Source organism: Pan troglodytes, chromosome 2 (assembly GCF_028858775.2).
Source record: "Pan troglodytes isolate AG18354 chromosome 2, NHGRI_mPanTro3-v2.0_pri, whole genome shotgun sequence".
Taxonomy (NCBI): domain Eukaryota; kingdom Metazoa; phylum Chordata; class Mammalia; order Primates; family Hominidae; genus Pan; species Pan troglodytes.
Genome location: NC_086015.1, coordinates 15,619,714 through 15,637,989, shown reverse-complemented (window position 1 = coordinate 15,637,989; position 18,276 = coordinate 15,619,714). Strand labels below are relative to the sequence as shown.

The window sequence follows — 18,276 nt, the reverse complement described above, 5'->3', positions numbered from 1 at the left end:
AGTGGCAGGTCTGATTGGAAGAGGTGCAAGCAAAGGTTTTACGTATGATCAATGTTTACTTTAGCGGCCCTGCGGTGCTAACGCCTTTGGATGACCAAGGCTCACCCTGCCCCCCAGCACCTCTTGCTGCTCTTTCACCCTTGCCCTCACCCTGCTGGCTCAGGGGTGCTGTGCTGTTGCCCCCTCAGGCTGTGCCGACCTTGCAGGATTTTGTTCACTGGGCCACTCCTGCTGACCCTTCACCATCTGCTCTGTGAAACCTCTCCGAGTGGTATAGGAGTTGGAAACATAGTCCCTGGAGCCAGACCTTTGGGTGTAAATCCAGTCTTTCCTATTTCTAGCTGTGACCTTGGGCAAGTTACTGAGCCACTTTTGGTGACCATTTCCTTCTGAAAATGAAACTAATGATAGTGCCTACTTCACAGGTAAATAGGAGTACAAAATGAATTCACATATATAAAGCTTCTAGAGCATCTCTTCTCAGTACCCAAATCCTGATTACTAATTTGCGGGGGGTGGCACTCTCTCCTCTTTTTCTCTGCTCTTTGCAGGTGCTGCCACCACTAACAATAAACTATAGGGAGGAAAAACCCAGTCAATTCCCTGAGAAGTCTCCAGTGTGACCAGAAGTGTAGATAATATTGTTCCATTGTGTTAAAGTCATTCTAGGGAGTCTTAGAAGATTAGATGCATGTTGGTTCCTACAGAGGAAAAAGAAAAGAAAGGAGACTCGAGTTAATGCCTTGAGGCCTCTTACAATGTAACATCTTTGCTGCCTAGAGGGGCCTCTGTCTGCTGAGGTTCTGTGTATGGGTGGGAGGGCACTGTACAGGGGTGAATGGGGTGGAATAAGGGGAATATTGTGTAATCATCAATCGGCCTGATTTTTCCGACCTTCCTTCTCCAGCCCTATGGTGGCTCTAGACCAGCTCTAACCCCAAAATCTTAAGCAAGTTTGACCGCCCTTCTGCGTCAACACACCAAGTGTTCTGCGTTAGCCCACCAGGGAAGTGAGACTGCTGCATCCATGGTCTCTCAAAATTAAGCTTCATTGCATTACACACCCTAGGGCATAAGGAAAAACTGTTAACATGTAATTCTGCACTGCTTAGAGATGCCAACTTCTTCAACAGTTCTTGGACCTCATTATTTTATATTCTGTAAGTGTAGATGTGATGTATGTCACTTTATATTTTTGGGTTACCCACTCTTCTTTATATCCAGTAGGAAAGCATTTAAATGCATGTTTGTCGTTATGTTTCTATTTTTCATGATTGGTATAAAGATGAATGGCTCTAGGAATGTCATCTAGTCCATTAAGCTACCGCCTGCCTCTCTGATCCCTGAACGCTTGCTGTCAGCTCACCCAAGCTCAGCTGTACCTTTGAAGTGCAGGGCAAGCCTTTCATCTTCCATCATTTTCACTTAATGACAGCCCGGCCTTTGATCAGCTCAGTTTTCCTCTTTCTTTGGCTTCATAATAAGTCACTTGGAGCTAAGGAGAGATCTGAAGTAGGCCCAGAAACGGCCACAACTTTTCTGAGCACAATGGTTGATTGGCCTTTATATCTTAAGTAAATATACCAAAGGGAGTCAGCCCTTCCTGGCTTCTCATTGATAAAATTTGCTCACTGGGTAATGTAAACGTAAAAAGAGAGAGAGGTGGGAGGATAGAAAGAAACAGAAATGAAAAGTAAGCAACATCCCCATCCCCCAATATTTTAGGTTGATTAATTTGGGGAAACCTCCTTCACCTTCACACTCGAGTAGAGAACTTCTTGGCATCATGGGGATGATTTTGTTTAGGAAACACATTAAATTTTACATGCTAATGGAATATTTGTTTTCAGGTTAAATTCTATGACTTTTTTACTTTATTATTTAGTAGTCTCTTTTCTTGGAGCTTGGTAAGGAAACAAAAAGTCCTTGATTGTGTATAATTTTTGCATAAGGATCTTACGATTTCCCATTAACATTAAAATCTGTGGAATAAGTCTGCAATCGCACCTTTAAAAAGCAGCTTTACAGATTTACCTATTCTTTGGTTATGCTGAACACCATTATTAAGCCATTTTTCTTAAGAAATAAATACATTTTGGTATTTAATTACTTACCCATATATGAAATTAGCTGTTTGACTCTCCAGTAACTCTCCAATAAATATTTTAATACTTTCTCAAGCTAGTCACATACTTTTGACTTCAGTTCTAATAGCCTCTTAGTTTTTTTATTGGATAATACAGACATCTTGTAATAATAGCTTACATAAACTATAATTATTGAGTAAAATTTATCTGTAAAAGCACTCCAGAATATACCATATACTGTGAAAAACCCAACATATCTGTATATTAGCCTGACACCAATCTAATGAAGGATGATGATTTTTTAGAATTGGTTTATTTTAATATAGGTAGATTTCATTGGAGTCAGTTTTTAAAAATCGGTATTCAGATTTTTCCCTCTATAAGTATGCATTATTATTTGATTTGTTTGATGTTCTTCACAACTCAGATTTTAGGAAATGTCTGTTGAATAAATGTTGATTAATCATGGATAAATGGAAGCTCGTAGCACAACCCCTGCCATCAAACAGTGGACATCTAAATTGTTTAAAGAAAATGAGTATACTGACAGTTTTCTTCAAGAATAAAAATGGAATCTTATTAGTACATAAAAACGTCACCTGACAGTGATTGAAATGTAAATATGAGAGGTTAATTAGACTTTGTTAGATCAACCTGTGGAACTTAAAATATGGAGTTCTAGCACTAACTCACTCTTCCTTGTTACATATTGATAAGCTAGGGAACAAGTGTAGCTTCCTGGCTTGTTCATCTCATAGTTTCTCAATTTATACAAAGGAAGGGTCAACATTGAGAGAGTTATTAGGAAGAAGATGAGGGTGGCCTGTTTCGGAAAGATCAGGTCAATGTATAATACTAGCTGGAATACCAGCTCTCTGATCTTTCCTTAAAATGTGTCTTCAACCTGCCTCTTCTCCATCCTCACTGATAGGAACATTGTTGAAGCTTCCTCACGTAACGCTTGCGTCCCTGCCCTGTTCCCTGACTCAGGTGTGTGCACCCATCTGGCATGGGTGTTAGAGCACCCCTCACGGAAGCCTCCCTGTAGCTGTGTCAGTGCTTACAGTGGCTCCCTGTCAGTGACCCGCCTCGTCAGGTCTCAGCCGTTCACCTGTGTTCAGAGCCCTTTATTATCTGACCCACCTCTCTCTATCCAGCCTTAAGTCTAAGGAAACAAACCCGTTGTTCTAGTCCCATTGCTCTCGCACAAAGATGGCATCATTCCTGCTCTCTGCCTTGCCTCATACTCTTGTACCTGCCTGGAATGCTCATACCCATCATTTCTAAGTGTCCAAATCCTGCCTGTTTTTCAAATCCCACTCCTGTTAGAGTTAGAATTATTGTCTCCCTCATATAAAATGTGTGTGGCATCGCTCTCTTTTTTTAAAAAAATAAAAAGTGCATCTCTTTTTATTTTTTATTTCAAATTAATTAATATTTTAAAACTTCCCCATTTTAATTCCTACTATGATAAATGTCAGTAGATTAACCTACATAACCAGAAGCTCTTTGGGGGTCCTCAGTATTTGATTGGTAACAGCTTTATTGAGATATAACTAATATACCATGCAATTCACCCATTTCAAGAGCATCTGATTTATTTTGGCATTTATAATGTTCCATCCTTACAGTTCTTTATCTCCATAACTTATCACTCCCACTAGAACTAAAATTTTTGAGGCAAAGACCAGATCTCAAACATCTGTGTGTTTTCCTTAGTTCCTGGAGTAGTCCTACAAACATCCCAGGCACAACAATGCCTTTCAATGAACCACATCCTCTGATTTTTTTTCTGCCAGTCCTAAATTGTATACATTCTTTAGACAGGACTGGATTCAACAATTAGCCTTTTAAATAAGGGTGCCATGTCCATGTGTCAGTTTTTGGGGTGATGTGGCAGGGACACAAGTCCCACTTCACTATCGTTTTGGGATGAGGACTGTCTCAATAAGAGAGCATGGGTGGCAGCTTTTATGAAAGGACATAGCAAAGGACAAGGACAGGGCTTATCCCTGGAGCCTGCTCTAGGAAAGGAAAGGAGGCCCTAGGGAATGAGCTGGGTCTAGGAAGTGGCCTGAAGGCTTCCTAGCCTTGTGAAAATGTTTGTAAATAGTACCACCGTTAGGCGATAGGATTAAGAGCCGTAACGCAGGATGCTTGTAAATGTTTTCAGACACTGAAGACCAAGGAACACTTACTTGCTGAGGAAGAGCTTGAAGAAGGTGAGGCTTGCACTCTAGACCAGACCTGAAAGTGAGGGACTGTTCCAGGCAGGTGGGAGGGGAGGTAGGAGGCATTCCCTGCATGTGCAGACCACACCGCAGGAGCAGTGGAGTCTGAGGGGCGGGGGAGGGAAGAGAAAGGGAGATGGGTAAGGCTGGAGAGAGAGGGTGAGATGGGCTGATCAGGTTGAGGCAGTTGAGCCTTTACTCCGGCAATCCAATCAGTCAGGGATCCTGATCTCTCGTGGTGGGAGGCAGGGTGGCCACGTTAGAAGACTTTCTTTCAGCCCCAGGGGTGAGGTGATGTGAGAAGGAAGAATGGAAAGGATGCAGTTTGGCCTAATAGCTTTTATTTGCCTGAACCATACAGGTCCCTTATTCAACAAATATTTGCTAAGCACCTGCTTTATTCCAGGCAGAGTATAAGCTACTCCTGATTGTATTGTCTGTCTTTCTTTCAATGTGTTTTGTATGAAAATGTGTCCCCGGTTGGACTTGTGCTGAATTGTAACTGGGGACCCTGTCTTTAATCCAGCTTAGCTCTGCACTCTCAAACTGCAAATTAAAGGTGTGTAATAAATGAGTATGGGAAATAAAAATAATAGAAAAACAAAACCCAAACAAAAAAATGAGTATGTGATTGAGTGACAATGACAGGATTCACACCCCCAAACTATTACTACAAAAGGGGAGGAGCTTACTTGTTTCTAACAGAGCAAGGAGCAATCTATGTGTACTGCAGGCTCTGCTTCCCCAGTGATGGGATGGGCTGGCGCCAGGTCCTTCCGGTGTGGTGCAGTGCGGTGGGAGCACACAGTATCACCTGGGTAGTATTCTTGCCAAAAAGATTTAACTCAGATCTAATCATAAAGAAATGATTAGGCCACCAAAATTTGTAGGGACAGCTCACTGGTCTGTATTATTTAAAAACATCAATGTCACGGAAGAGAAAAGAATTCCTTTAGATGAAAGGAGATTAAAGAAACATGACACCTTCACTGAGCAGCATATGGTCCTTAATTAATGAAGTCCTCCCCCAACCCTCCCTGCCACCAAAAAAGAGACAGGTCAGTTCGGGAAGTTGGAATGTGAACTGGATATTAGATAATGACAATATGTCAACTTTAACTTTGTTGGGTATGATAATGGTATTGTGGCTCTGAAGGAGAATGTCCCTGTTCTTAAGTATTTATGGGTGAAATAAGATGTCTCCCACTTATTAATACTTTCAAAAATCACAGCAAGAAAACGTGTATGCATGTAGCTAAAACAAACTGACAAAAATGCTTATGATAGGTGAATCAAGGTAAAGAGAATGGGATGTTCTTGTTCTCATTCAACTTTTTGGGTAGCTTTAAAAATTTTTGAAATTAAAAGTTGGAAAAATTAAAATGATTTACTTGGGCACGTAGCTATTTCAGCAGTAAGGTTGACTGAAGCTGACTTTAAGTTACTCGCTTTACTTGTCTTCAGGGTTGTCAGGCTCTCGAATGGTGTGCGTGCCCAAGTCCCTAATGCTGCTTCCACTGTGTCAGGACTGAGACATCTTTGAACTTCGTGTCCTATTTTAATCCTTGGAAAATTCACTCTGTGGCTTCTGAAGCCAGCATATTTAGCAATAGTAAGGAATACAGTGAGTTAATGAATTTCCGTGGGAAACCTGAATGGCTGGCTGAGATATCTGACTTGGGAATGTGTCTCGTCCCCGCTACCTGCCCACTGCAGCTCCGTGGGGGGCTTGGAACTGATAATGAGATTTCACGATCAGAATCAGGGGGCCTATACACAGCCTTCCTTCAGCACTCTGTATGCCAGTGAGAAATTTGAACTGGTTTCCGGGACCACCATCTTACTCCTCAGGGTCTGGACTGGAACCTACTGCAGAGAGCAAGATCGCCTGTTTGGCGGTAGCACACAATGGTGTTGCTGAGAAATGAGTAGTTTTTGAGTTGGAGCCAGCAGCACGTCACAAGGGACGCTGCCAGGCAGCTCAACCCAGGTAGATGGCACCAAAAGGGGTGCTCTTGGGGCTGAGGCTGACAAGAGGCACTCAAGTCGGGTTTTGAAAGTGCAGATGAGTATGCATTGGCAGAGAGGGCTTCTGAACACATTCTAGGGAGGGAGAAAGGTGCATGGAAGAAAGCCTGTAAGTCCAGAGTGTGTGTGGGGAGGAGGCGGCACCGTGCCGGGTATCGCTCTGAGCCTGTGTGTGGGTTCACACTACCATTTTCACACATGTGGAAACAGTCATAGAAAGTCAGGCAGCTGCTCTGAGATGACGTCGCCGGCTCCTGGTGGAGCAGATTCGGAGCACCCACTCACCCAGGCTCTTGGGTACTGTGTCTCCTGACCCCTTCCATCGGCTGGTGCTGACTGTATTCGAGGCGGGGGCCTCTCATGAGTAGCGAGAAGGACAGTTAGAGGTTTCCTTTGTTCAGCCATCTTATCCTTCAAATGGGAATTTCACCAACAGATGGAATCCAACAAACAGTGTAATAAATAAATTGCCTGTTCTGGGCTGGGACCTTTATATGAATTCTCATTGATTCGCATAGAAATCCCTCACGGTAGTTGGATAGAGGCTCAAGAGAGATGAAGAGACTGCTAAGATCATACATTTTTCTGACTCCACAGCCCACTTTCTACTATGTTTCTCTGTCACTGGTAGAGTGGTCAGGGATACAGAAATGAATGAGCTGCTCCGTGCCTCCCAGAACAGTACCCGGGACCACGTGCGAGGTATTAACAGAGAAGAGCAGCACGTGGCGAATTCTTCCATTAGGCAGCCTGTGGGCAGGGCCATTCTAGAGGCTCGGAGTGTTACGGGAGATCAGAAGAGGGAAAGTTTAGTTTTCTGTTCTCTCTCTGCACTTCCAAGACTGTGTCTCTTTTTTCCCCCTCTAGTGATCAGTGCCTGATTCCAGGACTCAACCATCTCAGGGCCTGTGGCAAAGTCGTACCCTCTGGAATTCCCTCCAATTAAAGAATGTTTTGAAAATGCAGATGGTAGCATATGACCTTCGGTGCTTAACCTGTCACATGGTACAGGGCTTGCAGACAGAAGTTTTTTGAGTATTTTTACCAAAACACTTACATTTTGAAGAGATCATACCATTACCAGCTTAATCCCTCTGTTTCGTGGCAACCAGGGTCCCTCCGGAGGCTTGGCTCAACTGCTGAAGAGGTTTGAACAAGCTTCTTTTTTTTTTTGCTTACCCTCATCCAGCTACTCCTTCTAAACATTTATAAGCTCTACCAGGGAGGAAATTGAGCCCCTAGCAAAGTGCCTGATTCCAATACCATCTGCTAACAATTTACTTTCATAACTCTCCTCCTTCTCATTAACAGTAAAATGTTACAAAAGTAGATTTGCATGTAAATATAGTGCAGAATTTCTGCCAGGCTTTAAGAGTCTTTTCCATTAAGGAGGACTGTGCACTTGGTGTTAAAGGTTCTGAGCTGGCTTTGTCTCCTTGGGGTTCACCGGTGATGTGTCAGGGCCATGTCAGTGCGTGTGACCCTTTGGACCACTGTTCTAATAGGCAGATGCCAGTCCTTAGCCTGCACGAGCACAGCCACAGCGGAGCTCGCACTCTAAGCGGGGACTGCACTTTCCTAGTTTACTCAGAGGCCTCTGAGGCTACCTGAGAGCCAGAGTCTAGGGAATGGAGGACCAAGAATAGAAGGTAGGTGTCGTTACTAAATCTGCATCGGGAAACCAGGGAAGTGGATGAGTGTTCAATCTTTTTTGTTTGTTTTGTGTTTGATCTTTTTGAATCTTATGATTTACAAAGCTAAAACCCAACCTCAAACCTAGATCTGATGATCTTCAGGCTGTTTGTGTTGTGTTACATACCTGAGTTTTCTTCAAGCCAAAATGATATGTATAGTAAGACATTAGTTTGACCCCACTTACTCAATGTTAATTCCACGGAGGTTGCAGTGTTACATAGTCTATCAAGATACAGTTCAGTTGTAAACTAAATCCAACAGGGTAAATGAGACAGCAGGGACTTCTATTAGCCCTGAAGACAATAAAATGATTTAAAGCAGTATAGAACTTCCTAATTAAATGAATAACAATGTGTGGATGTGACAAGTTTTAATTTAAAGTATTTTTAGTGCTTTTTGGTATTCAGAGTAACTGCAGTTCATTAAAAAACTCTTTAGTGTATATTCACAATAGATGTTGAGAATTATAGACATAATTTCTTTGGCATTCTTTTATCGTTTCCCCTTCAGCCCCTGTAAAATTATAGCTATTAATACTTGAAACCAGAGGCGCCAGCAGACACCATCCCTCCTGCACCAGCATCATCAGTACGACATGTCTGGGAGCAGGTCCCACCTCAGACCCACTGCCTCCCCATCCAAAGGAGGCCCCAGCCTGGTTTGTGAACACAAACCTAGTCCTCCTCTCTTACAGGCAAGCAGAAGAATTCCTGGGAGGTCTAGGTTCCTCTGGCTAGTGCAGGGCAGATGATCACCAAGTCAGAGGGGCAGGCCGCAGCTGTCCACTTGCCCAGTGCCCAGCCAGGAAACCCATTCTCCTCCCTTGCCAGCCCATGTGTTTGTTTCCTCCTGTGCTCAGGTGGTTCTGGCCTGGAAGCGGCATCTGTACGTTCAGTTGCTTTCATCTCAGTCCCACTATGTTAGGTCAGACAGATGGGACAGTTGCAGCTGTTCATCTTCGGTGTCAGAACCAGGTTTCAGTCCTGTCCTCTCTTCTTTCCTCTCTGGATTAGTTTCCTGGGGCTGCCAGAATAAAATTCCGCAGACTGGGTGGTTTAAACAACAGAAATGTATTAACTCACTGGTCCTGGAGGCTGGAAGTCTGAGATCAAAGAGTCAGCGGGCTTATTTCTCCGGCGGGCTCTCTCCTTGGCTTGCAGATGGCCGCCTTCTCTTCTCCCATATCCTCGCATGGTGGCCTTTCTGTAATGTGTCTTTGTCCTAATCTCTTGTTATAGGGACAACAGTCAGATTGGATTAATGACCTCATTTCACCTTAATTACGTCTTTAAAGTCTCTGTCTTCAAATACAGCCATGTTCTCTGCAGTACTGGGGTTTGGGACTTTAACGTGTTAATTCCAGGGGTGGGCATGGTTCAGCCAATAAGCTCCCCTTCCTCCCGCCCCCTCCCCCTCTCTTCTCCCCCTTCCTCCCTCCTCAACTGTCTTCCTCCCGTTTATTTTCCTCAACCAGTGAAGCATCTTGCACACCTAGAAAGATGATGGAAGTTGGGGAGTCTAAATCCCAGGTTTCTACTTCCAGTGCTTCCATTAATCAGCTTTGCGACCTTGAGAAATTCACGTAATTCTTGAAACACTAGTTTCCTCGGCTGCAAGGCGGGAGCTCTTCTTCCCCGCCTCCCTCACAGGGCTGCATTAAGAAAAGTCAGAACAATAGATCATGTTGTAATATGCTTATAAAATAAAACACACTCATAGAAGATACAGGAAGGCTTCTACAAAGTATAGTGTGTATGAAATGATTTAGATTCCTTGAAATTCTAGTGAAGATGGCATATGCTTCACTTCTACCAGTTTTATTGTGCTGTTGTTATCCTTATCTATATTATTAGCAGTCCAAGATAGAGGCTGTACTCTCTCAACACAATCTCATCTTTGCTCTTAAACAAAAAGAGTAGAGCTGCTCAAACCAAGCCCAGTCCAGGGTGTGGACCCTGCACAGCCCTTCCCAGTCTAGCCGGCTCCCCCGAGGCGAGGTCAGGCTCTGCACGATTAGAGCTGAGCCTGGGGCCGCCCAGAGCATTATAGTATGAGAGGTGCTTTGTGTTGCCACCCAAGGGCTGGGGGATTGCAGGCGATCCTTGCGCTTGGGCAGACAGCACGTCACGGCTTTTATCTGCCGGCTCACATTGCAATGGGCGTCCTATAAAAAAAGAAAAAAGTGAGCCAGAATGGGGCTAGCCACAAGTTGAACAATTTGAAGGAGATTGACTTCACGGTGTCTTGTCCCCAGCTGCTCGACCGTGAGACAAAGAAGTATTATTTGAAAGAAAGTGAGTAAGCCCTGGCTGCCGGGGGCTTCTGCCCTGCACAGTGATGAGAGGGTGAGATGTGAGAGGGGCGTGGAATGTGGGAGCAGGGTCCTCTTACCAGGGTGCCCTCTCGCCAGGACATGATGTCAGTCGGTTGCCATGGGCTGTGGTCAGCCTGAAGGAGACACATCAGTGCAGCGCGGCTGGCTTGGCCGACCGAGCTATGGTTTTGCTTCTTTGATTTAGGTTCAAACATGATAAAGGGGCTGGGAGTGGGGCTGAACATAAAGCCTTAGACACAGCGGAGATTTAAGTTGTGGACTTAAACTCTCTGTTCGGCACGGCATAGAGATCTTTGTCAAAAATCTATCCTTAAAAGTTACAGCAAGATACATTTGACTGTAGTTTACCCTCTCCTTCTCCATAAAGACATTCTCATTTCACCCTGTGCTGTTGGTCTAATCTCCAGAAAATGCCCATAAATACCATTATTTTGATTAATTGCTCAGAGCCATGCCATCACCTCCCATGCAGCCCACACCCCAATCTGGCGATGGGCCCGCACAGTTGGTGAGGGGCCATGTGGCCGAGACCCGGGTTCCCATTGCTAACGCCGCCTTATCCCTGGGAGAGTCCATTAATCCCCCTGAAACCCAATCACTCGCCCCATCTCTGTGTTGAAGGTCATGGCCTTGATTGTTCTGTTCTATGAAAATCGAATCTGCATTTGGTGAACCAGATTCTATTTGTCCAGGTTTCAGCTGGCTACAACTTTCTTGTAGTATTCGAATAAATGAATGTTGCTGGAACTTGGAGAACTAGAAGAGTCCTTGTTTTTTAATGAAATCTCCCTTAATCATGAGATGCTAATAATTAGCTAATCTCAAAAAATTTTGTTAGTTGATTGCTTTGTTGAATCTGCTTTTTCTACCACTATGTAAAAGTTTGGAAAGTATTTCTTGATGAGCAGTAAAAGGAAACTTAACTTTAGAAGATGTATCTCTTATGGAAGATGTAGTCCATTAGAGCCAAAAGTAGGCTGTCAAGATGATCTAATCAAACCACTTAATTTTGTGAGTGAAGAAACAGAGGTTAGGCCAGGCTCGGTGGCTCAGGCCTGTAATCCCAGCACTTTGGGAGGCCAAGGTGGGTAGATAACTTGAGATCAGGAGTTCTAGACTACCCTGGCCAACATGGTAAAACCCCATCTCTACTAAAAAATTTGAGAAAAATTAGCCAGGCATGGTGGCGAGCACCTGTAGACCCGGCTACACTCGGGAGGCTGACGCAGAAGAATCACTTGAACCCAGGAGGCAGAGGTTGCAGTGAGCCAAGATCTCGCCACTGCACTCCAGTCTGGGCGACAAGAGTGAGACTCCATCTCCAAAAAACAAACAAACAAAAAAAGAAATGGAGGTTGAAGAGACCAGTGCTGTTTTGAAGCCTCTGGAGTTAGGTTCTGTGTGAATCATTGTTTTATGTACCACTGAAAAAGAAGCAATCTTGGCTGTTAATATATGCCAATTATTTGTAAGATAAACTTCAGTCTCAGCAATATTAAAATGTAGGAAATAGTCTTAGAATCTTTGAGATATGGTAATAACAGGATTACAGTGGGGTTACATTTTCCACGGTTCCTCCCTGTCCTCCTCCCCTCTTTCTATTTTGACTTTGAAAGCAGAATTTTCTTGTGATATTTTGTCAAAATCATATTATAGCACAGCATAAAGCAAGGTGATTCTCTTTTTTCATTTCTCTCTGTTAAACTTCTCTGCCATTGAAATAAACATGCTGATTCTTGTGAAATCTTAGGCCAAAATCTTTGCTTATCTTCTTTGGGGAAATTTGAAGGAATATTATTGATCCATGTGTTAGAATTGCCACCATGCCAAAAAACCACAGGAGTTAATTTTGTATATATTCGGCATTTTTCTTCATTTTATCTAGGCATTTTTCTAACGTGTGCCTAGACAAAATTATCTTCATGTAAAAGGCCAAATACATTTAAAAAATAAAACTTCTTTAGTTGTCATTGGGAATTTGAAAGAAGTAAAACTGACAATTGTAGTTAAGCCAACTTGTAAAGCTTAAAATACGGGGTTACTCAGCTCAAATCTTCCTTCTGTTTATTTTTGAAAAAGAAAGATAATCTTTTCTCCTTTTTCAATTGCCAGACCATTGTGAAATTTCGAATACATGTTAGAACAAGAGGAAAAAGCCTCTTGCACTCCCAAGATAAGTTCCTTTTGGTGTATGTGCTTTTGCCTCCCACCCTTGTGGTCAGGGTCTGTATACATTTCATCATTTATTTTTGTGACAGTACTTTGCACAGCCTTCAGCATGTCACAGGCACTCGACACACTGATTAAAAGCTGAGCTGCAGCTTTATAGGATCTGATGAATCCAAGAGCCTAAGTCACCTCAAGTGTTTCACTGATTTGACTTTTTTTAGCTTAATAAATAATGTTTTAAAAATTATCTGACTTTAATATTGTAGGGAGATGTAACTGTAATAACAAAAGGTTTGTTTTTATTTCTGGGGAAATTCACGAATGCCTGTTCTTAATTGTTTAATAGTTTAGTGTGAAAAGCCTGAGAGAAAAAAGAATCTAATGATATTGGAGCCTTATACTGCTTATAAATATATTCTTATTTTGGAGGAGGAAGAGGTAACATTTCTACTAAGACATAATTCACATACTATACAATTCACCCATTTAAAGTCTACAATACACTTCAGTGGTTTTTAGCATATTTAGAGTTATGCAATTTTTATCACAATCAATTTTAGAAGGTTTTTGTCATTCCCCCAAAGAAACCTGCCACCCGTGAACTGTCACCTCCCATTCCCCCTTCTCCCAGCCCTCAGCACCGACTCACCTGCTTTCTGCCTGTGAGCCTCCCTCTTCTGACATTTCATAGAAGTGGAATCAGACAGTAGGTGGCCTTTTGTGTCTGCTTTCCTTCACTCAGCATACTGTTTTCTAGGTTCATCTGTGTCATGGCATGAATCAGTATCTTACTCCTTTTTATAGCTGCATATTATTACATCATGGATATTTCATTTTTTACATCTGTTAGTTGATGGACATTTTGGTTGTTTCCACTATTTAGCTATTTTAATAATGCTGCTATGAACATGCATGTACAAGCTTTTGTGTGGACATGTTTTCATTTCTCTTGGTTATGTACCCAGGACTAGAATTGCTAGGTTATGTGGTAACTCTGTGTTTCATCAGTTGAGGAGCTGTCAGACTGTTTTCCACCATGGCCATGCTGTGTCCGGAGTTGGTTCCTTCCGGTGGGTTCTTGGTCTCGCTGACTTCAAGAATGAAGCTGGGGACCTTCGCCGTGAGTGTTACAGCTCTTAAAGGTGGCACGGACCCAAAGAGTGAGCAGCAGCAAGATTTATTGTGAAGAGCAAAGGAACAAAGCTTCCACAGCGTGGAAGGGGACTCGAGTGGGTTGCCGCTGCTGGCTGGAGTGGCCAGCTTTTATTCCCTTATTTGTCCCTGCCTATGTCTTGCTCATTGGTCCATTTTACAGAGTGCTGATTGGTCCATTTTACAAACCTTTAGCTAGCCACAGAGAGCTGATTGATGCGTTTTTACAGAGCATTGATTGGCACATTTTACAAACTTCTAGCTAGCCACAGAGCACTGATTGGGTGCGTTTTACAGTCCTAGCTACAGGGTGCTGATGGTGCATTTTACAATCCTCTTATAAGACAGAAAAGTTCTCCAAGTCCCCACCCAACCTACAAGTCCAGCTGGCTTCACCTCTCAATGCCACTTTACAATTCTACCAGCAGCGTACACGTGTTCCAACTTCTCCACGTCCTTGCTAACACTTTTGTATTGTCTTTTGATTATAGCCATCCTAACAGGTGTTAGTGGTATCTCTTTGTGGTATTGATTCGCATTTCCTTGATGGCTGACGATGTTGGACATCTGATATGGTTTGGCAGTGTCCCCACCCAATCTCATCTTGAATTGTAGCTCCCATAATTCCCATGTGTTGTGGGAGGGACCCGGTGGGAGATAACTGAATCGTGGGGGCGGTTTCCCCCATACTGTACCTGTGGTAGTAAGTCTCACAAGATCTGATGGTTTTATAAGGGAACACCCCTTTCTCTCATTCTCCTTCTCTCATCTGTCATCATGTAAGACATGCCTTTCGGCTTCCTCCATGATTGTGAGGCCTCCCCAGGCATGTGGAACTATGAATCCATCAAGGCTCTTTTTCTTTATAAATTACCCAGTCTCGGGTATGTCTTTATCAGCAACGTGAGAACAGACTAATACAACATCTTTCCATGTGCTTATTGGCTATTTTCATATCTTCTCTTCAGAAATGCCTATTTAGATCCTTTTCTATTTTTTGTTATCTTTTGAATTGTTATAAGAGTTCTTCTTATATTTTTAAATAGATCTTTAAACACTCCTTATTCTATAGCATCTTTGATCTTTAACATATCCTAAAGCTCTGTAAACTGCCCGCCCTGTCACCTTGCCTCATTGATTCAGTAGGTCAGTTGTGCTCTGCACTCTCAGGTTTATTAAATGAATTAAATGCCACCTGCTTCCAGGAGCACAAAATAAAGTAGGGAGGGAAGCACCAGAGTGATAAGTTTCTATAGATGTTCAGAGGAAGAGGAGATGACCTTCAGCTGGAGGAATCAAGGAGGACAGCCTGATGGAGGAGGCATTTTAAGTGGTTTTGCAGGATGCATGAACTTAAATGAGAAGATTGGGGGAAGAACAAGTTCTCTGTGGAATGGTGATGAGTCTAGTTTAACTTATTGGGCTGAAATTTTCAGGGCTCATAAAGAGGAATACTAGGAATAAAAATGAGCAAGGCAGTTGGGGGTTTCGAATGCAGAAGAAGTCTGCAGTCACTGGACATCTGGGGTGAGGATGGGCCAACATGCTGAGAATGGCGCTTTGGAAGATGGAATTCACAGAGCTGTGTAGGATTGGGGGTGGGGGGGGGCGTGGGGGCGCTTTGGAAGATGGAATTCACAGAGCTGTGTAGGATTGGGGGTGGGCGGGGGCGTGGCGGGGGATGGAAAGCAGCCCTGCTGGGTTTCCATCTCAGAGACTGAGATGCATTAGAAGACAGAAAGGCCTGTAGTTAAACTCCTGTAAAAGTTGTTCAATCTCACGGTTTCCAAATTTATTTGACCCCAGGGTCACCCTTGTTTTTTTCGATGAATAACATCTGAGGTACATACCTTGAGTTTTGCTGTCTTAGTTCACCATTACACAAGTAACAATTTCTTTGTAAATGTTGGTTAGTTGGTTGGTCACTTGTTGATCATAGAATTGCATCAGTAATTCTAAGAGCTGGAAAGAACATGACACATTAGCTAGTCCAGCCCCTTGTTGTATGGAGGGAGGCCCAGAGAGGGGAAGCACGTGCCCAAATTCACCCCATCCTAAATAAAGGAAGAGTCAAGATTGCAATGCAAGTGTCTTATCTCCCAGACCAAATGTTTGCTTCAGTTTTACTAAAATAATTTTAACCCCACCACACATACAACAGTTACCACTCTTGTCTAAGATACAAGTGTTGGGTTAGGGCCATCTAGGGAGGGGCCCCAAAGATGCATAAAGGCACATAACTGAACGGACCTGTCCCTGACCTTATGTGCGGATTCTTTTCCTTTGCTGTAAGCCTTGTGTGAGGCTGCACAGTCTTAGGATGAGGCGTTGTCTGATTGCAGAGGCCATGGGTTCTTGCCTCCAGCTAACCTGTTAACTGGAGGATCTTGGGTAAGTCACGCTATGTTTTGGGGCACAGCTTCGTCATCCATCAAATGAGGCAAACCGTGCTTCCTGGGCTCCTTCCGGCGCCGGCAAGCTGAGATGCTGAAGTACTACAGCACGCATTTACCACCGTCTCCCGGGGACCTGGAGGAGGCGTCTGTCACAGTCCCTGGTGAAGGACACCTGGAGTGCCTTCATGGGGCCTGTAGCCCCAGCCCCGGTCCCACCCCCACCCGTGGGTTAGAAATCTCCAGTGTTTTCTGAGGATTCTTGTGGAATTTTTTTCCATGTTAGACATCAGTGATTCAGTCTTAAAGATAAGCACTGCATCCGTTGGATGAACTTAAAAATGCAAACAAGCACGAGAATTTTTACTAGGATGGAAACTGGGGAGGGGAGTGGGAATGTTGTTCTTAACCCAAGCGTTTTGCTTTCCGCGTCACAGTGTATGCTGGTGGAATGAGTGACGGCTCCTTTTTTGGAGTGATTTCAGTCTGTTGCTGTAGTGGTTGTTTTCCATAGCAACTCTTGTTGCTACACAGCTGGCATCTGATGAAATGATGACCACAGTTCGGGGGTCCAAGCCCGAGGACTCCTCATCCCCTCGCATCCTGCCAGGAGTGTTGAGAAACCCTGGGTGGAGAGGAGGGTCAGCTGGTGCCATTTTGATGAGGTTTGATTTGCAGTTGCTGCTTTCCTGGGGGTATCATCAGGGCTTCCCAGAAAGTTAGCTGGGCTTGGGCTTCCGAAGCTTTCCCTTGGAAACACCCTCTTCTCTCTTTGTGGAGGAGGAAGTAGCACAAATAACGGAGATAATTAGAAAGGATATTTTTCTAATTTATGAAGGTATAAAGATGAGCACTGCTTTTTTTGTTTTTTAAAATGAAAATTACTAAATAGGGAGTATAGGCCAACCAAGATCATACTGAATTTCTGAGTGTGGCAGGCCAGCGTGAGGCCTGTGTTTTGGGTATCTCATTTAAAATGGAAAGTTCCAGTTTGCTTTGGGGCCAGAATCCTTAAAAGAAATCCTGGCTGGAGGTGTATTATGGGTCACTGTATATTTGCTAGTTTATATCTTGCTGAGTAAATTGGCCAAGTTTTTATTTTTCCTGGTAAATATTCAGAGGGTTTTTCCTCACTCCTTTCTCCAACAAAATCATATTTGTCATATGTGTATGAAGTAAATGACTGTTAACACTGTCCACACATCTGTGATGATATGAAAATTAGTGGTGGCAAACAAAGATTCCTTTTCTTAGGTACCACAAGGCCTCAGATGAAGTTGACTTTATCCTCGTATTACTCTCAAATTGTGACCAAATGGAAAGAAAACTGGTCAGGTCCGAGAGACCAAAATGTTCAGCACAACAAAAGGGTTATTATTTGTGAAAAATTTAGGTGCTCCCCCCATGTGACTTAGAAAGTTTGAAGTTTTCTCTTAAAGTAATCATTCGTCTTTATAAAGTTTAGAAGGTACACAAGCTTTATTACTATGAAAGGCTATGCTTATTTTAATTCACAGCGAGGCACAAAGTGATTGCCTAGTACAAAACCTTTTAAGATAATAATGAAAAACGCCAAGATGTCAAATCAAATGGAAATGTGGACCCTAATTTGATTGCCTAATTTCGAAACATGTTTCAGAACTGCACCTACCCATGTATTATGCTTGCGATAAGTTATATGCCAAAGCTTTGTGCTGATAATATTTTAATGTGCAATTTTTAGTGTACTGTAAGAATTAAACATTAATTTCCCATTAAACGATGTATTTATATTTCTTTTAACTTTCGGTACAAATGTGTGAACTGTTAGCCCACACACTTTCCTCATTCTTTTAAAAGAAATTAAATACCAAGACTATATTAGAAAAAAAAAAAACAGAACAAGCAGGAAAAGTGAGTTGGGCATAGTGGTTTCATGAATGCAGTGAGGTCATTCTCCTATCTGTATCGAGTGGAATACCCACACGTGAAAAGACCTTTGGTGTTTTAAACTAACTTTTGAAATTGTTTACAGCAAATGCTTTTTGCCTCCCCCCTGCTATTTTATTGCAACTTTTTATTTTAAACTCTCCCCTAAAGAGTGACTGTGCTAGAAAACCACGTTGATGTAAAATGTCTCATGGTTGGCAGCTAACCACACTCAAACCATGTTCAGAGGATGGCAGGCGGCCCCGTCCCATTGCCAA

At 43.0% G+C, this 18,276-nt stretch overlaps 1 protein-coding gene across 6 annotated transcripts in view; it reads left to right on the top strand.

Annotated features, from left to right (window-relative positions):
* Nucleotides 1-18,276, top strand: part of VGLL4 (vestigial like family member 4) — a 165,912-nt gene that overhangs the window by 101,117 nt on the left and 46,519 nt on the right. The window contains exon 1 of one of the 6 annotated variants that reach the window (XM_016940485.4): nucleotides 10,092-10,335. The exons of the other annotated variants lie outside the window; for them this stretch is intronic. The gene's annotated coding sequence lies outside the window, so the exon portion shown is untranslated. Of the gene's footprint in view, nucleotides 1-10,091; nucleotides 10,336-18,276 lie in introns of those variants that run through there. 6 annotated transcript variants of the gene reach the window in all.